The sequence below is a fragment of the Stegodyphus dumicola genome, chromosome 6 (assembly GCF_044657685.1).
Source record: "Stegodyphus dumicola isolate Sdum_Otavi_A_Nest chromosome 6, ASM4465768v1".
Lineage (NCBI taxonomy): Eukaryota > Metazoa > Arthropoda > Arachnida > Araneae > Eresidae > Stegodyphus > Stegodyphus dumicola.
This window is the reverse complement of record NC_140773.1, coordinates 183103726-183126299: the sequence shown is the minus strand read 5'-3', so window position 1 is coordinate 183126299 and position 22574 is coordinate 183103726.

The window sequence follows — 22574 nt, the reverse complement described above, 5'->3', positions numbered from 1 at the left end:
CCTTGACACCTAACACTCTTGAGCTTTAAAAATGTATGAAAGAATTTTTTTAATCCATTTCAGGGATTGAGTGGGCTGGGAAACATTTTCTTAGAGCTCAGGGAATGTGTCTGCAGGTTGAATGCACAGCACACACGGATGGGAAGTCGAAACTCGAGTGGCTTAAAAAAGAAATATACGAAAGCTGGGTTATCGAGCTGACTAGGAAAAATTTTCAGAGTTCTGGAAATAATTCTGAGTTCAAGCATGGGACATGAGAACCGAAATGTATTACAATCATCATGTCATCATTGTTTTCGAAAGCCAAAAGAACATCTCATGAAAGAACATCTTTTTTTCCTGGTTGTGGGATGGATTAGAGTTGCTGCATCTTGAACAACCCACACTGATCTGAACAGAAACATGAAATGTTCTTATAGATATAAGAAATGAATTGAGAGTGAAAGTAAAAATGAAATTGTATTGGCTGGAAATATTTCTTGGCTGTTGAATTGGAAAAATATTTCCAGAGCTATAAAAAAAAAAAACTCTTCCTTTTTTTCTATTAATTTGATGTCTTCACTTTGTTTACTTTGGAATGGAGAAACCCAAAGACTTTTTAAAACATATCCTTTTTAAAAACTTATCTTATCTTATAAACTTTAAACTCATCCTTTTTAAAACATATAATTCCTAGAATGAGTCATGGTCTATTTTTAGAAACAGTGAGACAACATTCCCACACAAAAGGGGGGTAGGGTTAATTTTTATCATGTCTAGAAGACATGACAAAAATTAACAAAAAGTGTTTTTTTTTTTTTTTTTTTTACATCTCAGATTTTTTTTTCTGAGCTCTGAAAATTTTTTCCCAGTCGGCAACCAATTGAAAAATTTCCAATCGGCTTTTACTTTCACTTTCAACTCTTTTCTATAAAAGCATTCCACGTTTTCTGTTCAGAACCGTGCGGGCTCTCCATGGTGCAACATGCTTTTTCTCTCTCTCTACCTCATCTGCAGCTAGGGTGTTTTTCCTTCTTCAAGAAGTGGAATTTTTTGGGAATACTTTACAATTTCACGAGCTAGCTGTTTCTTATATTTCGAGGAGATTTCAATGAAATTGTTTATAGATTTCATCTATTGCAGATGGAGAAAAGGTCTATACTGGATCGCTGGAGACATCTCATCCAGATAGGTCACGTTATATGTTTTCCCACACCTAAATAAACTGGACATGAGCCATTCTTTTGTTTTCTCATTCAACAAAGATAGACACTGCAGACCGTTTTGGGTCTTCACTCTTCGCGAACCGAGACGAGCCGCAGCGACACTTTGCGTTTTCTATGAGCGCAATAATGGATTACGTGAGCAGCCATTTTGTTTCCCATCTCACCCAGATAGGTCATGTTGTATTTTGTTTCATGCACCTAGCCAATTTTGGACATGAGCCATCCTTTTGTTTTTTTTTGTCTATCGAACCAAGATAGACTCTGGAGACAATTTTGTTTCTCAACGGAAAAGTAAATTTTCTGAATGGGTACCGGTGTTCGAATACTTTTGTGGCCGACTGTACACATTTGAAGCGAAACTCGAAATGCTTAAATAGATAAGGAAGAGTTCATTCCTAAAAAAAATGGTGATGACTTTTGAATCCAGTCGGCTGGAAAAAATTTCTCAGAGCTAAGAAAAAATTCTGTAATGAAAAAAAAAAAAAAAACTTTTTGTTAATTTTTATCATGTCTTCTAGACATGATAAAAATTAACTAACCCCTTTTGTTCTCAATGATGTCTCACCATGTTTCTAAAAATACACCATGACTCATTTATTTCTTGGAATTTTATTTTTAGAAAGGGTGAGTCATGGTCTAATTTTCGAAAGGGTGAGACATCATTCCTAGACAAAAAGAGTAGATAGTTAATTTTTATCATGTCTAGAAGACATGATAAAAATTAACAAAAAGTTTTTTTTTTTTTTTTTTTTTTTTTCAGCTCTGAAAAATTTTTCCAACCGACTGGATTGAAAAGACATCCCAATCTTTTTAAGAATGGATTGTTTCAGATATTTTTCTTTCTCTCACGACTTTAGTTTTTAAACAGTATATTAATGCAGATTAGGAACGCAAGTATGACCAAGATACCTATCATAGAAAGAATGATTTTAGTCCAGTTGGTGGTGGATTGATGATTATTTTCGTCAGACTGTATCGGGTTGCCATATATTTTCTTCTTTCTTTTCTTCTTTTTCTCTTCCTCTTCCACTGGATCTTCCTGTCCTGGAAGACCGCTTTCCACTTTCTCGACCACTTTACCCTCCGAGTTATTATATATAACTTTATAGGGTTGGAATCCGTGTCGAGAAGCGCGTTTAGATCTCAAATTGGTCAAATAATCCATCGGTTTCGAATGCGATCGGTACAAGTAGCCTATCAAATTTTCGGGTTCAATTCTAGGGTCTCGTATAAACGCAAGCGTCCAGGGCTTGTCATTTAAATTGGGAACAATGATGATTTGATCACACGTGATGGGGTATCCTCTCGCAAAGATTTGTTCCTCACTCACTTTCTTGAACTGGACAATGTACTCGTTATTATATCGATCGACCGGGTAGTAATATTCACCCAATTTATTTTGAGCGTACCGGTTTCCTAAAGGTTTTTGGGTAATGCGCTTATCGGCATGAATAATTTCCGGATAGATTTCATTATTGTCTGCATCTTTGGCGTATCGTTTCACGGCCGGATCTTTCATCAATTGATCGTACGATCCTTTGTCCGTCACTAAATATCGTTCGTTGCCGTGTTGATCGACCGGGTAAATAATGACCTCGTTCTTATCATGAGCATAAAAGAATTCTTTCAACCTCGTCATGGCGAATTGACCGCTATCCGGGTAAATTTCGCCTCCATCCGCTTTCCGCGCATACACTTGGTTCTGATCGGTATCTCTTCCAAAGATGACTTGCTGAGTGAAAGGGTGAAGGATTTGATAAAATTCATCGCCTGTAGCATTTTTAGGATAGATGGGTTTACCCTGAGAATTGATAGGATAGAACGGAATACCGTTTTTATCGAGAGCGTAAGACATGTATTCGGGCTTGTGTTCCGTATCGTCGGCCAACAAGGGATACTTTTCATTTCCTGTCTCATCTTTAGCATAATAATACCGCCCGTCGGCATCTCGAGCAATCATGTCGTTCCCAAACAAATCTTTGGGATACATCTCGGCCCCGGAATGCTCTTTGGCATAAATTTCTCCACCCTGGTATTTTAGAAAGATGGGCAAGTTATTGATTTTTCCATAATACTCCTCAAATTTTTTTTCTCCACCGATATACACGGGGTTTTTAGCATAATGGGGAACTTTATATTTGTCTAGGGCATACAGTAGACTGGGATCGTCAGTGGTAATATATGTTTCAAATTCCCTTCGATCCTTTCTACATCGCTGATTTCCAAGATTGTCGACTGCATAATACTCATCTTTTGCCATCGAAGAACCTTTGGTAATCGTTTTGCTTTATTCGTCATTGTCGTCATGGTAAATTCTCGGATAATATTCGTCCAAGTTTTCATCTTTCGCATAAATGCCTCCTCCTAAAGCATCTAAGGCCGGTTCGTCCCTATTTCCAATTCGAATATACGTTTCGAGACCGTTGAGTTGCTTGGGATAGTATTCGTCCCCACTCGCTCTCTTAGCGTAATAAGGGGTTCCATCGATGTTCCTAGCCGGCATTTCATTGTGCAAACGATTTCGAGCGTAAATTTCATCGTTGAATTCGTTGACGGGATAATATTCGCCTAGCGTATTGTTTCGGAAATACATTTCGTCCTGATCCGGAGAGAGTTCAAACAGCGGTCGTTTTGTGACGAGATTAAACGGGTATTGGAATTTATTGTTCTCTAAGGGAATATAGATCCGTTGACCGTTGGAATCGAGAGGGGCATATTCGATAGGGAATTGATTGACATCGAGTTTTCGAGCATAGTAAGGCTTTTGATGCTCGTCTTTGGCAAAATAGGGTCGATGGTGCTCGTCTAAAGCATAGATTTGTTCTTTGGTCTGAGGATTTTCCGGATACCATTCTTTTCCTCCGTAGAACAGATACACCATTTTTCCGTTTTCCATGGGAAACATGGGTTCCCCATCACTATCAAATCCATACACGGGACGGTTTTGGGCGTCGACGGGTAAAATAGAACGGTTTAGATGATCGACGGCATATACAGGGGTTATTTTACCGGTGATGGGAGAGATTTGTTTTGCAAACACAATATTTCCATCGGGATCCAGCATATAAAATTCATCTCCTTGTCGATTCTTAGCATAAATCTCATTTCCGCCAGCCAATTTGGCATAGCGCTTATCTGATTTCATTCGATCGGGGTAGTATTCTTCGTAATTGAGGAGATCTCGCCTATGCCGACGAATTATTTCCTGATCCACGTCCATGGGAATATTGCCTACATTATCATTATTAGGAGGATTGTCATGGATTGGAGGAGGATGGTTAGATGGATTGCTTGGAGGGTGATTGTTAAGGGGGTTGTCAACGACTGGGTCTCCTACATGATTAGGAGGAGCTGCTTCCATTCGAAGCAATTTTCGTTCCGCTTTATCAGATTTGGATTTATCCCTTCGAACCATTTTTTTTAATTAATATGAGTTACTTTATTATTATCTCTTCTCTTCTGACTCAGAACAAAGAAAACAAAAATATGGTATCGATCCTCTTATGGATTTTATTATTTCTCTTTATCCACCATCCCGTTTATAATGCTTACCAGAATATTACGTATCGGACCCTTTATTACGAGACATTAGGTCAAGAATAGAGAAGAAGAAGAAAAAAAAAACAAATGGATTCCTTAACATTAGGAACGCTTTTAGTCGCTGGAGCGTATACGTCCTTCGTGATCCTGTTTTGTCTCATTTTAACACAAAGCTGGTTCTTTCTCCTTTTCCTCCTCATCAACGGACTCATTTTTCTCTTTCTGGCTTTTGGATACATTCGCAAGCTGACGATTTTTACAACTTTCGGGGAATTGCTCGGCAGTTTGGTGCAAAATAAAGACGTGGGAGATTGGTATTGCCGTTTTCGTCAATGGTGGTTTAAGTAAAGAGAATGGATGCTCAAACCTTTAAACGTTTAAAACGAACTTATTTAGAAGATGAACCGATCGTTTCGAACGAACTCCAAGAAAGCCAGGCTCGTGTTTCACCGTTCGTGGCTCATAAAATTCATGAATTTTTACACTTCAAAACCCCTTCTTCTCCACCTCCTCCTCCGGGTATTGACGTCACCCACTTTACGACCGCTTTCCGAGAAGAAGAGCCCCAACAACGATTAGATGAAGTCGTCGTCACCTATTTATTATTCATGGCCAATTTAATGAACCAAGATAAATGGGGACGGACGTTTCTACGACCTGGAGCTTGGGTAGGCGAATACAGTTGGATTCAACTCTTTAAATTGACCACGTACTGCGTCTTAACGCTCCTGTACCGTATTCGATGGAAGAGCGAATACTTTTTCTTTTTAGACGAAGCGGTGATTGAATTACTCCAGGGGAAAAGTCAGGCGATTCGAGACTTGATGACCCGGATCGGCATTTCCGTATCCCCACAACCTTTTTCAGCCGAAGATTATTTTCATCACATCAATTACCACAACACGTTGGTCTTTGGTCCTTATTACTGGCGGCTTTTACATTGGATGGCCGAAGCGTTTTCAGTTCAGGACGAGCAGGACGAGGATATTCGTATCGCGAAAACTCTTTGGAGAGACTTTGTGACAGAATCTTTATATCGAACTCTCCGATGCGGGATTTGTGTGTATCATTACTTATCCAAACTCAAAACGTATAAAGAACGGTTTTTAGGCGAACACTTTGCCCATGTCTGGTTTCAATTTCATAATGAAGTGAATGCCAGTCTTCAAAACCCACCTTATCCTGAATCGGAATTCCAGAAAGATCAAGAATATATGCGAGCTGCGTTAAAAAAATAAAGAAGCATGGGATCTTTTCTGACTCGTCTCGGGAATCAAGTATGCGGAACAACCAGCATGGGTTCCATTCAAGATCTTTTCAAGAAATGTCAAGACGCACCCGTTACCGTTGTATTAGGTAATTTAGGAAGGCATTCTTCCCTCTTATCCTATCATTTGGAAACCCTTTTTGTTCGACATCATAAAACGGTTCATATTCTTCTCGACGATTCCAACGATTGGTTCGTCAGCGGGTTAGATCCGTCTTACGAATGCGACGGCACGCATTGCGATCTTCTCATCTGGATCGAACCGAATTTTGGAGACTCGGTAGTCAAACCAGCCTATGCCGATCGTCTCATTGTTTTCAAGAGCCATCTTCATCTCAATTTATCTAATTGTCAGTTACTGAATTATCATTTAGGCGATCCCTACGACCTTCCTTCCAGTACCATGAAACCGTGGATCGAAGATGAGGCTGAAATATATCCACACAATGAAGTGCTGTACCCAAGGAAATATCAAACTGGGAGATGGTGGAAGCAAGTCGAGAATGAAATGGATGTTGTCTTTCATTTGAAACTGTGTCGGACAGCTCAAGAATGCTATCTCAGCATGTTAAACGCTCTCGAGATTGTTGGAAAGTATCGTCCCAAAACCTGGCGATTCCTTCTTTCCGAATATATGAAAAAGTCATTGGCTTTAAATCTTCGGATGGGATTAAAGAAATGGGATGAATATCAGTCCCAATCCATTCCATCGGTTCGAGTCCGATCCCTACATCCGTCATCGGCTAATTTACTCAAACCCATCTATGGTCTCGATTCCTTTTTCCAGTCTCAATTAGTTTCCTCACTCTGGTTTTCTTCCTCAGGTTCGATTGATTCTGTTTCCTCCTCCTCTTCCTCCTCAGAAGTTTCCCAAGGTCCCAATAATTCATACATGAGTAAATCATCTAAATCAGCCTCATCGTCTGAAAACCTGATGCGGTTTTCATAATCGTAAATTACATCATATAAAAAAGAACGTCGCAAAGGGAGAAACATAGAAGTTAATTTCTGCAGGACATCTTCAAACGGTTCTCGGCAGACAGGACACGTCAATGCTTTTTCTCTCCAAATGTCAATACATTTCGTGTGGAACTGATGTTGACACGTTAAAGTAGAAATGGTTTCTACATCTTCGGCAATGAGTTCGTCTAAGCAAATTGGACAACATTCGGCCATTTTGTTTCTACTGTTTCTTCTTCTTATTATAAATATTTTTTTTTGATTCAAAAACCTATTAAAAAATTATAAATAAGTAAGAGTTCTTCATTATACCAAAAATAAAAGAAGCATCATGTCTCCCTCAAAAACTAGTAAATTAGTCTACTCTATTTATGAAAATCAATATGAAACTGGGTGTTTACAAATGCATAAAGATCTAAATCATACCGAAACACTTCAAGAATACCACCAATATCTTATCGATCAAAAACAACGTTCCGCGAAATATATTTCAAATGCTTTAAATGCTATTCGACGAAAATGGTTCTTACCTTCTGCAGATGAGGTGGTGGTCAAGAAACCTCGAAAACACCAACTTTTTACAGCAGAGCAGATGAATCAAATCCGTAGTCACTGTCTCTCCAATTATGAAACAGATGAACTGTCGCTGATAGTCTTATTACTTTTAGAAACGGAATTGAGGATGATTCACATCTTGGGCTATCTAAACGATGATCCAGAGAAACGAAAAGCGTTTGCGTCTAAATCTTTAGAAGTCTATAAGGATCCAAATCAGATAAAGTTATTCCAGTTTCTTTTCAATGCTCCTCCATCCAAACTATTTGGAAAAAATCATTACCAGTATTTATTTAATCTAAAGCGACGATTGAAGAAACAGTATAACATCAAAGGGGCTTCCTTCGAAATGCTGAAGCGGTCTCGATGTCTCGTGAAAGCAAAGGCGAAAACGAATGAATCAGAACCCAGTGAGTGAAACTTATATATCGACTTATATATCGTTATCAACATCTCCAAAAAAAGAAAGTAAAACCGACCGATTGGTGGAAAATATTTCTCAAAAAAATGTAATGTGGTATTAAAAAAAAAATCATGTCTTAGACATGATAAAAATTAACTCTACCCTCCTTTTTGTTTGGAATGATGTCAACATGTTGTCTAGACATGTTTCTAAGTATAAATTTCCAAGAAAAGCATGATTCATTCTTAGAAATCTATTTTTAGAAAAGGTGACATCATTCAAAATAAAAAAGAAGGTACAGTAAATTTTTATCATGTCTAAAAGACATGATAAAAATTAACAAAAAGGTGTTTTTTTTTTTTTTTTTTTTTTTTTTTTTTTTTTTTTTTTTTTACTATCAAATTTTTTTGAGAAATATTTTTCAACAGTCGGTCGGTTTTACTTTTCCATTTGGAAATAGATCTGTTGATATAACAATGTGTAGGAGATGGATCTGTTGATAACGAAATATTATACACCAGTCGTGAGTCTTACTTTTCCATTTTTGCGTACTGTATTTATTTTTATTTTAAGAATCATCTAATTCCTTCTACTTCGTCTTTGTCGTCTCATTTCTCTCCAAAATGCATTCGGTCGACCAAAATAAGGGTTGACTTCCCGTTCTTCATCATCTGAGGTAGGTGAACTTTGTCTAGGTGTATCCATATAAGCATAATCTCCCACTAAATCTTCTCTTCTCTGTCTTCTGGGTCTCGTTTGACTGGTACTAGGCCCTGAAAAAATGAGACCATGGCCTCCCAGATCGACTAATTCTTCTTCGGGTCTTCGTCTTCGTCGTTGCCTTGGCGGTTCTTCCACCTCTGGTTCTTCCTCCTCCTCCTCTTCATCCGAATCTATTCTTAAATGTTCCATTTGCAATGTTCCGCTGGTAAAATACAGCATATCATCCTGAATGATACGAGTCCGACAGGTCGGGCATTTCCTTTTACCATACTCTCGAATCCATTTCTTTATACATTTAATATGAAAGGAATGCTCACAATCGAGATTGTAGACTTTATGGCGTTTCGTTTCTTTGAAGGCCTTCAAGCAAATTCCACAGATTTCTTCCTCTGCGTCTGCCATTTTTCCCAATTATTTACTTGATTATGACATATCCATCTCTTCGCCATCTTCGTTTCTTCTTCCTCCTCCTTGACATATTTCTTGACGAGAGGGAACTTGAGATTCCTTCGTCGCTACATTGAGTAACATTCTCAATTCTTTTTCCATATACCCGTCGGAACATAAGAACAGTTTCACCATTTCCATCGTCCAGAAAATTTCTTCGTCGGATTTTTCAAATTCGCGTATTTTCAAGGCCACTTTCTGTACAAGACGGTAAAATTTCTTACCCGTCGCGATCGAACCTTTCACTAATCCTTTACCTTTGAGCTTGGAAATAATAAACCCGGTCCCGAAAAGATATCCGAGGTACTCATCAATTTGGGTGGCTTTTTTCGTCGTCTCTTCGGCTTCTTTCGGAACAAACAGGACGTAGGGGAAATTTTGTTTGAACGCAAACTGCTTTATTCGATCATCCGCTTTTCCTAAAAACACTTTCGCTAAAAAGGTTTCGATTCAACTAATTTTTTCAATAAATTCTAGTGATAAGGCATCGCACGTGCCGCCTTGTTGAATCTCTCGAAGGAGGTAGTAGAATTCTGTATTCCGATGGTACGTAATTTGAGAAGTGACCAGTTTTCGCAATTGCTGGGTCAAGAACGATTCTTTGAAGAAGAAGGGGCGACGACAAATGCGAACTCCAAACTCAAACACGAAATTCGCCACCACGTTGAGTTCGTTCCGGCATAAATTGCAATAAATCATGACGTGCACAAGATCAAATAGGGTCGTGTAAGGAGAATAACGAGCCCGAATTTGATTCGAGGCTTTCATTTCCAAACATAATTGATAAGCGGGATCCTTTTCAACATCCTTGGAAGTAGGAGGTAGAAGGAACGAAGCATCGTCGCCGTCACATATTTTTACATAGGGAGCTAGGACTTTGTGATAATAACTTAAGAAATTGAAAGGTTGGTCCTCGTGTTGATGGACATTTTCCATGAGCAATTTCATGTTGGTGAAAAGAGCGTGCAGAGCCGCTTTATCGACTTGGGAGTGATTCTCTTCATTGGCGATTTTTTCAATATGCTGGGCGTATTCGTCCATGTATTCGATCATGAACCGTTCGAGCGATTCATACGATTCAAAAGGTTCGGCCTGGGATCGAAAAGGGGCATTCACGCATTGTAATAATCGAATCCCGTTTAATAAAATACGTAACGTGACGGAAACATTACGGATCGGTAAAATACCAGGAATCCCTATGAGAGGAAATGTGCAGGGTACGTTCAAATCTCCCGTCCAATTCGCATATTCTCGAGCTAGACGAGCTGATAAGAACGGATCACTGTCATCAGGAAAGAACGCTTGTAAAATAAAAGCATACGCATCTTGAATTTGATCACATTCCGTGCACTGCAATTGACCATTGACACCTGCTACGATTTTATCGGGACCGTGACACGTTGAAATGAAATCAAGGAACATGGTAACCAAGATCCTACTTGTATTATTCTTATTCTTATCATGCCGTATACACCTATTGAAATAAGACGGGAAATTCGTCGTTCGTATTATGAACGAGGGCAAACGGTTCGTCAAATTGCTCGACACTTGAATGTCGCTCCTTCCACAGTTCAATATTGGATCTCCCGCTCCTCGGAAAATGAGGAGAACTATCAAACCAAATACAAATCCGGCCGACCTCGAGCCACGACCCAAGAAATGGATCAACGTATTTTTGAAATGTCGACGGGTGATGCCTTTTTACCCGCGACGGATATTGGTCGTCGATTACAAGTGCCTTGCACCGCTCAAACGGTTCGTCGACGATTAAAAGAAAAAGGATTAGTGTCGCGCATCCCCGTCCGAAAAGATTATTTGCGGGAGATTCATTGTCAACGACGCTACGACTTTGCTTCTCAACGTGCGGAATGGACGGTCGATGATTGGTCCCGGATTATATTTTCCGACGAGAAAGTATTCAGTTCGATCGGGTACGGTCCTATTCGCGTATGGCGGCCTCGACAGGTCCTGCGTTATCAAGACGAACTTTATTTTTCTTCTGCGTTAGAAGGCCGTCAACGTTCCGGTCGTTTTAATCTCAGTGTCTGGATGTGCATGAGCGGAAAATTTCCCAACCAAATCCGTCGAATCGGGATCCAACATTTAAATGCCGACTATTACCTCTCTAATATTTTAGAGCCGGTGCTTCTCGATCATAGTCAACCTCCCGATGTTTCTTTAAACCCTTTGATCACCGAACACCGTCTCTTGTTCATGCACGATCTCTCTCCGATCCATACGAGTTTACGCGTCACACAATGGATTCGAGAACATGAAATTCCTATGGTCGAAGACTGGCCTCCTAAAGGAGCTGATTTGAATCCCGTCGAAAATGTTTGGGCGGAATTAGAACGTCGATTAGCGAATCGGGTAGCTCGAAACCGATTGGAATTATGGGACTTGGTCCGCGATGCTTTTTATAGTTTGGAAGAAACTTATTTTGAAACATTAATCGCGTCCATGCCTCGACGAATTGCATCTGTCATAGAACACAGAGGAGGTTGGACAAAATACTAATCATCATCTATAAAAAAAGACACTTCATTTGGTTCTTCAATGAATATATTTATTGACACCATATTTCACTATTTGTTGCAGGGCGATCATAGCCATAAATCGATGACAATATTTCGTTCCACAATACCCACATTGCTGTGGAACGAGAAGGTTTATAGCTTACTGTCCATACAGATTCAACACGGAGCAATTGATAAATTTTTTTTCGACAATGTTCATTCGCGACATACAGTCTTTGAATATGAAGTTTTCGCAGATCCTCATTCAATTGCTGAATCCATTTGGTATGCGGTCGATACGTTTTCATGTCTCTAGAGGCAAACCGGACACTGTTTGTCAGAGTGTATCCATCAGACGTGATGGCCAGCACACCTATGACACTCGGATGAATTTCAGTTCGATATTTCTTTTTCTTAGTAGAAGAAGTAGAATGAGATGAGGAGGGAAGATCTTCTTCGATTATAGAACGCATGTGTGGTGGAGAGGATTGGTCCATTATTTCTGAATAATGAGAGGAAGAAGACGAAATGGGTGATAACGGCGGATTGAAATTCAGAGAAGGAGTATCACGAATTGGATTAGGTTTCTTCTTTTTGATCCTACGGCGGACAGGTGGAGGAGAAGGAGTTGGTGATATATCAGACCACGACGTGATATACTCATTCTCCGAAGAAACACATTCATATAAAGGCGAAGAAGGTTGCAAGTCCAAACAGGGTTCATTATCGTCTTCACAAGTCATGATTAAGTCTCCCGTAGCCATCTGTTCTCGACCTATCTGCTCAAGAAAATGAGCCGCGATTCCTTCTGCAATCGTTTATATAGAGAAAGAGTGAGAGGGGGGAATGAAAGTAGGTAGGAGTAAAAAAGATAAGTCGTTGGGAAAAATATTTCTCTCAGAAAATTTTTCAACCTTTAAAAAAAAAAAAAAAAAAAAACTTTTTGTTAATTTTTATCATGTTTTTAGACATGATAAAAATTAACTATACCCTCTTTTTCAAATGATGTTGATAACCTGTTGTCTCGATATGCTTCTAAAAATAGAACATGACTCATTTCTTTCTTGGAAATTTATTTTTAGAAACATATTCGAAAGGATGAGACATCATTCTCAGACAAAAAGAAGAGAGAGTTAATTTTTATCATGTCTTAAGACATGATAAAAATTAACCAAAAGTTTTTTTTTTTTTTTTTTTTTTTTTTTTTTCAAGTCTTAGAAATTTTTTTCTTGGCTTTCAGAAATTTTTCCCAGCGAACTCGATGGACAAAACTATCCAATTTTTTAAGAACGGACTATCGCTCATCTATTTAAGCATTCCGAGTTTCGCTTTAGTTCAATCCGTGTTTCCTTTTAGAATGAGTGTGTGCTCTCCAACATGGTTCTACCCTCTCTTCTCAAGAACCCCGTCCAGTGAAGAATTTAAGGATATCTCCTACCTATCTATCAAAGAAGCTACGCGTAAATTTAATAGAGTTGAATTCAATATGAGTTTTTCTAACATTTTTCATCAATGGATATTCACAAAATTAATAATAAACGCGGAACCACCCGTTTTTTATGAACACAGATTAACGAAAAGAAATGCTTTACATTTCGCTATTTTGTTCTCAATGGATGATATCGTTCGGCAACTGATTCTTCTTGGATGCGACATGAACAAACATGATATTTTTGGTTTTACCCCTTTACACTATGCCTGTCAATTACGATGCAAACTCATCGTGGATATGTTGTTGCTTGCTGGTGCAAATGTCCGGTGTTGCGATCCCAAAACCATTTTAGAACGCTGGCGAAAAAATGGAAAATTGGAAGAGGAAAATATGCGGTTACTCAATTATGCTGTTGAACCACGTATTCTTAACCTGGAAAATTTATGTTACATAACTATTAGAAAACATATGAGGCATGTCAAAAGGAATGCTCATCATCTCGGATTACCTGACTTAATGGTAAGACGACTCACCCTCGAAGAATGGTAATAATATTCTTTAAAATAAGATCCCTTAACCACCCATCATTTCCCACTTGAAGAATCCATCCTATCTATTCTTTTTTTTAAATGTCTCGGGATGTCATCCGACGCATTCTCTCCGCCAAAAAAAAACGAGTTCCTCCCACCTACCCCAAAAAGAAGAAGAGGAAATTTCCCATGAGTCTTTTCGAGAACCCTCCCCCCTCTCTCTTCCTATATATAAAAGAAACCGAGAGAAAAGTTGTCTTTTATTTTTTTTTTCCATCTCGTCCTCAGGAGAGAGATGGAAAAAAAAACAAATGCCATGGAGTGGTTACGGCGAGAGTCTTTTTCCCTCGCGATTCGTTTCCGTTTCGCCAAGACAATTCCCCTCACGTTTTACTTGGGGTCGGGCACGCTCTATTTTCGAGGATCGAAACTCGTGACTTGCCTTTCCCAGCAAGGGACTTGGATGAGTCCGAAAAGTCAACGGACTATTCAGCAATGGATCTCTCGAGCCCCTTTTCGTCCTTACCGATCCTTAACGACGGATCTCTGGATCGATACGTCGGACCGCCCCAGCCGGATTCTCCGCTATACCCCTTTTATCACCTTCGATTCCCTGGAAAAACTGCTTAACGATTTGGGTCCAGACGCTCTCCTCTTTTCGACCTGGCTTCAGAGTGTGATGAGAGAACCTCTTCAAATCCAAGAAGATTCTCAGACCGGGGAAACTTATTTTAGTCCCGTGGAGAACAAGGTGATGGACTTTCAGTTTCAAAATTTATCGGAACTGTTTCAATGTGCTTTATGTTTTTATTCTTCTTAAAGAGGAGTGGGGGGGAAAGAAAACCTAAAAATTGTAGAATAATCATAAAAAATAATTTTGTTTTTCTTTAAAAAAATATTGAGATAGTCCAATCTTGTGGAGGAGGTGGAAAATTCAAAACTATTATCTAAAACAGATATGGCGGTCAGTCCATTTCGATCCACGGAGGAGGATATGTGTGAGATTCTCTGATCCATAGAGGGTTTCAGGAAAAAAAAACTGCGAAAGTTTCCCCCCTATCTCCAAAGAATGGGTATCCAGGTTGAATGCAGAGTACAGACTGATGGGAAGCCGAAACTCGAGTTCCTTAAATAGAAAAAAATGAGAGCTCCCTCTAGAAACAATTTTAGATGTCTTGTTTGGATGAGTGAGTCGACTGGGAAAAATTTCTCAGCGCTGTGGAAAAAAATTTTGAGTTTAAAAAAAAAAAAAAAAACTTTTGGTTAATTTTTATCATGTCTTATAGACATGATAAAAATTAACTCTCTCTCTTCTTTTTGTCTGGGAATGATGTCTCACCGTTTCGAAAAATAGAACATATCCCATTCTTGAAATTCTATTATTTTAGAAAGGATGATGAGTGATGGTCTATTTTTCGAAACGGTGAGACATCATTCCCAGACAAAAAGAAGAGAGAGTTAATTTTTATCATGTCTATAAGACATGATAAAAATTAACAAAAAGTTTTTTTTTTTTTTTCAATTCAGGAAATTTTTCTCTGAGCTTTGCCAATTTTTTTTCCCAGCCAGCTCCATCCATAAAACAACACCTCTCAAAATCTTTTCTCACTTATCTATTTAAACCATTCGAATTTCTTTGCTTCCAATGAGTCCACGCATCTTGGCCTTTTTTCCACTCTGCTCTGAGAAAGATAAGGTAGATTGTTTTGGGTGGACCGTCCTGTTGACGCTTCCGATTTATATAGAGAGTTATATATAGATAGGGTCCCTTCTAACTCCCTCTATTATGACTATTAGTCTTTTTTTTCCCAAGAAATATACAAAGAATGATCCACAGTTTTTTTTCCGTTAATGAAAAAACAAATATGCTTCTACCTTCCGACTTCTTTTTAGTACCTCTTTAGGTGTCTCCTCCTTCTGGATCTTTTCTTTCTCCTCTCTTCCTCGTGAGCAGGGAATTGGAAATGCTGTTCAGGATGCAACGCTCGTAAAGACTCCATTTTCTTCCTGGAGAGGGCGTCTACGGCAAACACCGTCTTGTCATGAAATTGGAGTTGGTAGTAAAGAGGTCCGTGAATAATATACACGGAGCGAGCTCGCAGTCGATAGGGAATCATACGATACCCGTCGGCTTCTGATTCCATTTCCCATCCATAAAGACGGATAGAAGCTTCTCCGGTTTGAAGAATATGAACCCACTCGGGTGAAACGTAAAACAGTTTTAAAAAAGTTCCAGCATCGACGGCGATCACATTTTCCCATCGCAGATAAGCGTGTAAGCGAAAGGTTCCTGCCTCTATCATCGATTGGAAAGCAAAGTGCTTGAAAACTTCGATGGACGAAAAATAATGCAGTATTTTTCCATCGTAACAGGATAAATAGCACATGGTTTCTTGGACGATTTGTTCCATACGCTCCGGGTCCCGAAACCATTCTTCGAAACGGGAGAGAGGTTCCCATTGATCAGCTACTTCGAGATGACAGACGGGCGTGATTTCCACCAGGGTAGGTAGAACTGCAACGGCATCGGTCGACATTTTAGTTTTGCTCGGTTGAGAAGGAAGAACGAGAATGAACCCTGTAAGCAGAAAAACTCGGATCTATATAAATACTAGAGGAAAAAAGGCGGGGGGGAGGGAAGTTCTTCCTTCCTCCCAAAGAATAAGAAAAGTGGGTGGAAAGAAAAAAATCATTTCACTCTCAGGAAAAAAAAAAGAATTTTTTTTCTTGTCAACATGTTGTCTAGACATGTTTCTAAAAATATATTTCCAACAAAGGTTCATTCTTTTCTTAGAAATCTATTTTTAGAAAAGAATTGACATATCCTTCACAACAAATTTCTTTTTTTTCCCTCCCTCCAGCAGCCAACTGGATGGGCAAGCGCTTCGGGTCAGATCAGTCCGTGCTGACATTATTTTTTTTAAATACAATGGAATTAGTATAGGAATGTACTAGAAACTGACCCAAGGTTGAAAAGAAAATATCAAAATCAATACTCACTTCTTGACGATTTCTTTTTTCCAAAAACCTGTCGAAGAATTCTTGATGGGTTATCCAATCTCTAGACCTGTCTGAAGGGAATCCAATCTAAGGTGAGCGCGCATTTACCTGACGCGAAACTCGGAATATCTGCATAAATAACAAAACGTCCATTCTTAAAAACTCATCGTCTAGTCCATTGAGTTGGTTGGAGGGGGAGAAAAAATTTCTAAGCAATAAAAAAAAAAAAAACTTTTTGTTAATTTTTATCATGTCTTATAGACATGATAAAAATTAACTGTCCCCTCTTTTTGTCAAGGAAGGATGTCTCACCGTTTCGAAAACGAAACCAAAACTCATCCTTCTCATGGCAATTATTCCAAGAATGAGTCACGGTTTGTTTTTCGAAACGGTGAGACATCCTTCCCAGACAAAAAAAAAGAAGAGAGAGTTAATTTTTATCATGTCTAGAAGACATGATAAAAATTAACCAAAAGTTTTTTTTTTTTTTTTTATCACTCAGAAATTTTTTCCAAACCTCTGAGAATTTTTTCCCAGCCGACTCGATGATCCAAACAAGACAGATCCAAATTGTTTCTAGAAGGAACTCTCCCTTCTCCATTTAAACCACTCGTGTTTCCAACTTTAGTTCAGTCTGTGCTGTGAATTCGACCTGGATACACACTTCTCCCTCCTGGAAAGAATTTCTGTGAAGGTATGCGAACATTTTTCTCAGCTCTTAGAAAAATTTTACCAGCTGACTTGATCGACGACAGACATCTCGAACATTCTGTTATCTGAAGTCGTTTCATTTTCGTGCAGTCCATGCTGTGGACTCACCTGAATATCCATTGCTCCCTCCCCTTCTGGAAAGGGTCGTAGCTTTTTTAGATCCTCGTCGCTCTTTTTACGTTTCGTTGGATATCTAGGACGAACTTTTTTACCTTATTCCTTTCAAACTCTAATATTGCGGTTGGAGAGCCATCATGGAAAATCAGCCATGATCCTGACGAATCTAAACCGACTCCTTGAAAGCAGAGCTATGTCATGTTTTTTTGATGACAGATTTCCAAGCTCCGAGTGATGAGAAATTTAGAAATTTTGCAGTGTTAACGGAAAGGAGGAGACAGAAACCTGGAGAATGGAAATGAAGCTGAGAAAAAATGCTAAGAGCTCAGGAAAAAAAAAGGCTCTTTCCAGGAGGGAGGAGAAGCGCATATCTAGGTTGAGTGCACAGCACACACGGATCTGAAGTTGGAAACGCGAGGGGTTTAAATAGAGAAGCGAGAGTTTCTTCTAGAAACAATTTTGGATGTCTTGTTGTTTGGATCATCGAGTCGACTGGGAAAAAAATTCTCAGAGGTCTGAAAAAAATTTTCTGAAAAAAAAAACTTTTGGTTAATTTTTATCATGTCTTCTAGACATGATAAAAATTAACTGTCCCTCCTTTTTGTCAAGGAAGGTTGTCTCACCGTTTCTAAAAATAGATCATGACTCATTCTTGGAATAATTGCCTTGAGAAAGGGTGAGTGATGGTCTATTTTTAGAAAGGGTGAGACATCCTTTCCAAACAAAAAAGAAGAGAGAGTTAATTTTTATCATGTCTTAAGACATGATAAAAATTAACCAAAAGTTTTTTTTTTTTTTTTTTTTATCATCTAGAGAATTTTTTCTAGCCGACTCGATCGACAAGACATGACATGACCATTGTTTTTTTTTAATAATGGACTTTCACCTATCCCTTTCAACCCTCCGAATTTGGCTTTGGATCCGTGTCCTTGCTTCCACATTCAGAGCTCTTTTCTTCAACATTTCGATGCAGGGGAAGAATCAATTCTCTCACGACGTTTAGATATTCTTTCAGAATGCTAGAAAACTCATTCAAAGAAGAAGTATCTAAGGGTGGAGTTGCCGGTTGAGGAAAATTCACGAGTCTTGGAATCGGATTATGCGAATCCGTCTGTATGCCAAACTGTAAAGGAGAACCACCCGCTTTAGGAGAGCATATAATAGTAAGATCCATCTTTTTCCAATTTTTGATTTGTATACTTGTTTCTTCTTACTCGGAACATTTTCCTTTTTCTTCCTCCTCATCCAGGAACTGAATTCCATGTGGAACGGAAGAATTTGTAATAAACTGTTGTTTCTTGGTTCCACACGCCTGACATTTTCCCGTGACCATCGGCCGTCGATTTTTCGACATGCGATAGTGGACGTCGACCGTATTGGTCTTGGTTCGGCATTTCACACACCAAATGGAATAAGAAATAGATTCCGCGTCAGAATGCTCCATTGCAGTAACACACTCTTTATTATTTTCTTCTCTTTTGAGAGAGAGAGAGAGAGAGATCTTAACCAGAAGTGTAGATATAAAATTTAGGATACGTTTCGGATCAGTCGGCTCTTTTCGCATACCCCACTTCTTCACAGAGGTATTCCGTTTGCTGATCCGCTCTTCGAGGATAAAACTCGTTTCCCCAAGCATCGCGAGCATAACGAATTCGATCGCCGGCCGTTAAACAATATTCGACTCCATCCGCCTTTTTAGGATACATTTCATGCCCCGATTCGTCTTTGGCATAAGGGAATAAAACAGACGTATAAAGCGAATACTCGTCCCCATTTTGAAATTTCGGGTAGTATTCTCGTCCAAAAGCCGTTTGGGCATACCGTCGAGGAGCTAAAATGTATTGGTTTCCGTTTAAGTCTACTGCGTAATACTCATGACCGTTTTCGTCTCGAGCCAAGATAGGATTTCCGTCAGGATCCGTAACGTATAATTCGTAATGAGGATGTTGGGGGTCGGTCGGGTATCGTTCTTTCCCCGATGCGTCTACTCGATAAACAGACATGCTTAGTTCTCGTCGCCTGCTCCTTCCTTCCTCCCACTCGAGACCCGTTGAGATGAAGGTATGAGGTTGATATCTATAAAATGGGTTGACCCTTTCAAACTATTCCATTGTTTAAAGACGCGTGGGTTAGGAAAAAAAAAATATTAATAAAAGCAAGTATTTGAACGGTTCAACACAACGGGTGAATGGAAAAAAGGAATAGTTCTCTCTATCCAGTCACAGGATGGTTTCTTCTTCTAGAACGGCTCACACTCAACTGAAGCGAAACTCGGAACTCGAAATGTTTAAATAGATCATAGAGTCCATTCCAGAAAGAATCCGGAGATGACTTGTCCAGCCAGGTTGACTGGGAAAAAAATTTCTGAGTTAAAAAAAAAAAAAAACTTTTGGTTAATTTTTATCATGTCTTATAGACATGATAAAAATTAACTGTCCCCTCTTTTTGTCTGGGAAGGATGTCTCACCCATTCGAAAAAAACAAACCATGACTCATTCTTGGAATTGTTGCTATTAGAAAGGGTGAGTGATGGTCTATTTTTAGAAAGAGTGAGACATCCTTCCCAGACAAAAAGGGGGTTAATTAATTTTTATCATGTCTAGAAGACATGATAAAAATTAACCAAAAGTTTTTTTTTTTTTTTTTAGAGTTACAGAAATTTTTTCCAGCCCACTCGATCGACAAGACGTCCCCATTTTTTATTTAAGAATGGATTCTTCTTTATTTGTGTAAGCATTCCGAGTTTCGTTTTAGATGAGTCTATGTTGTTGAAGAGGAAACATGGGTACCCTCATTTTTTTTCCTATCTGATTTCTAAGATGAATTCAGTGAGTTCACCTTGACCTTTTCAAATTTTGTTTGTTTACTTTTAGCCCAGAGGTCGACGGATAAATCATTCTGATTTTTTATATATTTTTTCGTGTCGCTCTCTCTCTTTCTAAGAAACCTATCTCGTTCCAAGTCTTCTCGAAGTGCTATTGGTTCGTTTCGAGACGAGGTCATTTCACATCCCCCCTCCTCAAAAAGTATATGTATATAAATTAAAGGAAGTGATTTTCTATACACACACTTCACCTTTTTGAGTGGTGTCACGATGAGTCTATCCAGTAGAGAACGTCTTAGGGAAAGAATGCGTGAACAGAAACGACGCTGGCGAAGCAATTCAGCTAATCGAGAGCGAGAACGAATACTTCAAAGGGAACGTTATGCTGTTCTTAAAAAGAACTCCCGACCGCGAAAGAAACATCTTCCTCCCAAGCAGTGGGAAAGCTATACGAATTTGCAGTATAAGGATATGTGGTCCGAAGAAGCCTATCAAAAATGTATTCGACAATGTAATAAAGAGCAATACAATTTCCAGATCTACGTTCTCGTCGGTTTGTACACCTATTACGTGTTACCTGAATCGAAACGTCCCCCTCCTCTGGATATTATTGTGCAAGGATCTGCCGGAAAGGGTAAATCTTTCCTGATCCAAGCTTTATACCAAACTCTGATTCGAACGCCTCTTTTTAGCGAAGCGTGCTCGGTTCTCAAATTCGCACTTAGTGCTCAAGGAGCGGGTTACATTACGGGAGATACTTTGCATCATGCCGTGCGTCTTCAAATGAACGGGACTTTTGTTCGACCTCTGACCCAAAAGACTTTAGACTATTACAGACCCCTGTATGCTCCTTTACGGATGGTGATTTTGGATGACGTTTCCACAATCGGATCCAATTTATTTTCGTGCCTCGACCAGCAACTTCGACAATTGTGTCATGTGCCGGATAAGCCGTTTGGGAATGTGCATATGATTAAATTCGGAGATTTGCAGCAGCTCCAACCGATTCGCGATATGCCCATTTTTTATTCTGAAGGGTGGTGGACGCCTCAATCCGCGCTCTACTATGAACTAGTCGAATGTATGCGATTCTCTCTGGATTACGAGGAGAGACTCGATCGTTTAACGAGAAATCACTTTTTAGAACCGGACGATGTGGCATTTTTCCAGTCCCGCGTTCGTAGTTTCGACGAAATTCCTCGCGAAGCTATTATTCTCTGTTTTTCGAGCAAGGATGCAGAGAAATATAATATGAAACGTCTCCAATCCCGAGGGACGTACTGTTCGTGTCTGGCTCGAGACGTGATTTATTCCGAGAGCGAAAAATTGCGGAAGAGGATGATGAAACGGAGTCGACATTTACATCGATCTCAGATGGCGAATCTCGAATCCGTCCTCCATTTACAAAGAGGAGCGCGATATTAATTGACTAAAACGCTCGACAGATCCAAAGGATGGATGAATGGAGCGATTGGAACACTACACCAAATAGATCAGGATGAAGACGGAGTTGTGACGCGAGTCTGGCTGCAATTTTCGAATAGTCTAGCTCCTATCGATCGCGTCTCCATTCGTATTGACACCTGTTCGACGAAAACACTCGCATTTTATCGCGAACAGTTTCCTTTGATGTTAGCCGAAGCGATCACGGCTCATAAAGCCCAAGGAGCCACCTTTCCGTGGATTGCAATTTACATGCACGGACCTTTTAATCGATTTCAGCAATATGTCGCTTTTTCTCGAGTGACTCAACCCCAGGGATTGTATATTCTGGACCAGTTTCGTCCCCGCATGAAATTGGCGAGCAAGCAAAAATACGAGGAGGAACTGGAGCGATTGCAAAACATGTCCCGGATTCCGTATGATATATCGGCTCGAGAAGAGAACCAAGATCCGTACGAGTTTCTCATGAACCTTCTTCAATGTGGGAATCGTCTTTCCTTCCATCTTTCCAATAGAAACATCTCCCAAGAAAAAGAAGTCGTCAAACTAGAAGAAAAACCTTCTTTCCATGTAAAACCTGTTATAAAATGTGAATCTTAAATCTTTTTTTAAAAATTCAATAAAAAGAAATATTCTCCATCAAAACCCCTCCATTCTTTCAAAGCTTCACAAAACGCTCAACAATGTCCACACAATGGGAAGAGAAAAATCGATCTCAACGGTCCACACAACATGTTGACTCCTCAAAATATGTCTCTCCCAAGTGACAGGATGCTTCTTCTTCAACGGCTGACACTCATCTAAAGCCAAACTGGGAATGCTTAAATAGATAAGCGAGAGTTTATTCTTAAAAAAAATGGCGCTGTCTTGTCAATGGAGAATCGAGTCGGCTGGGAAAAAA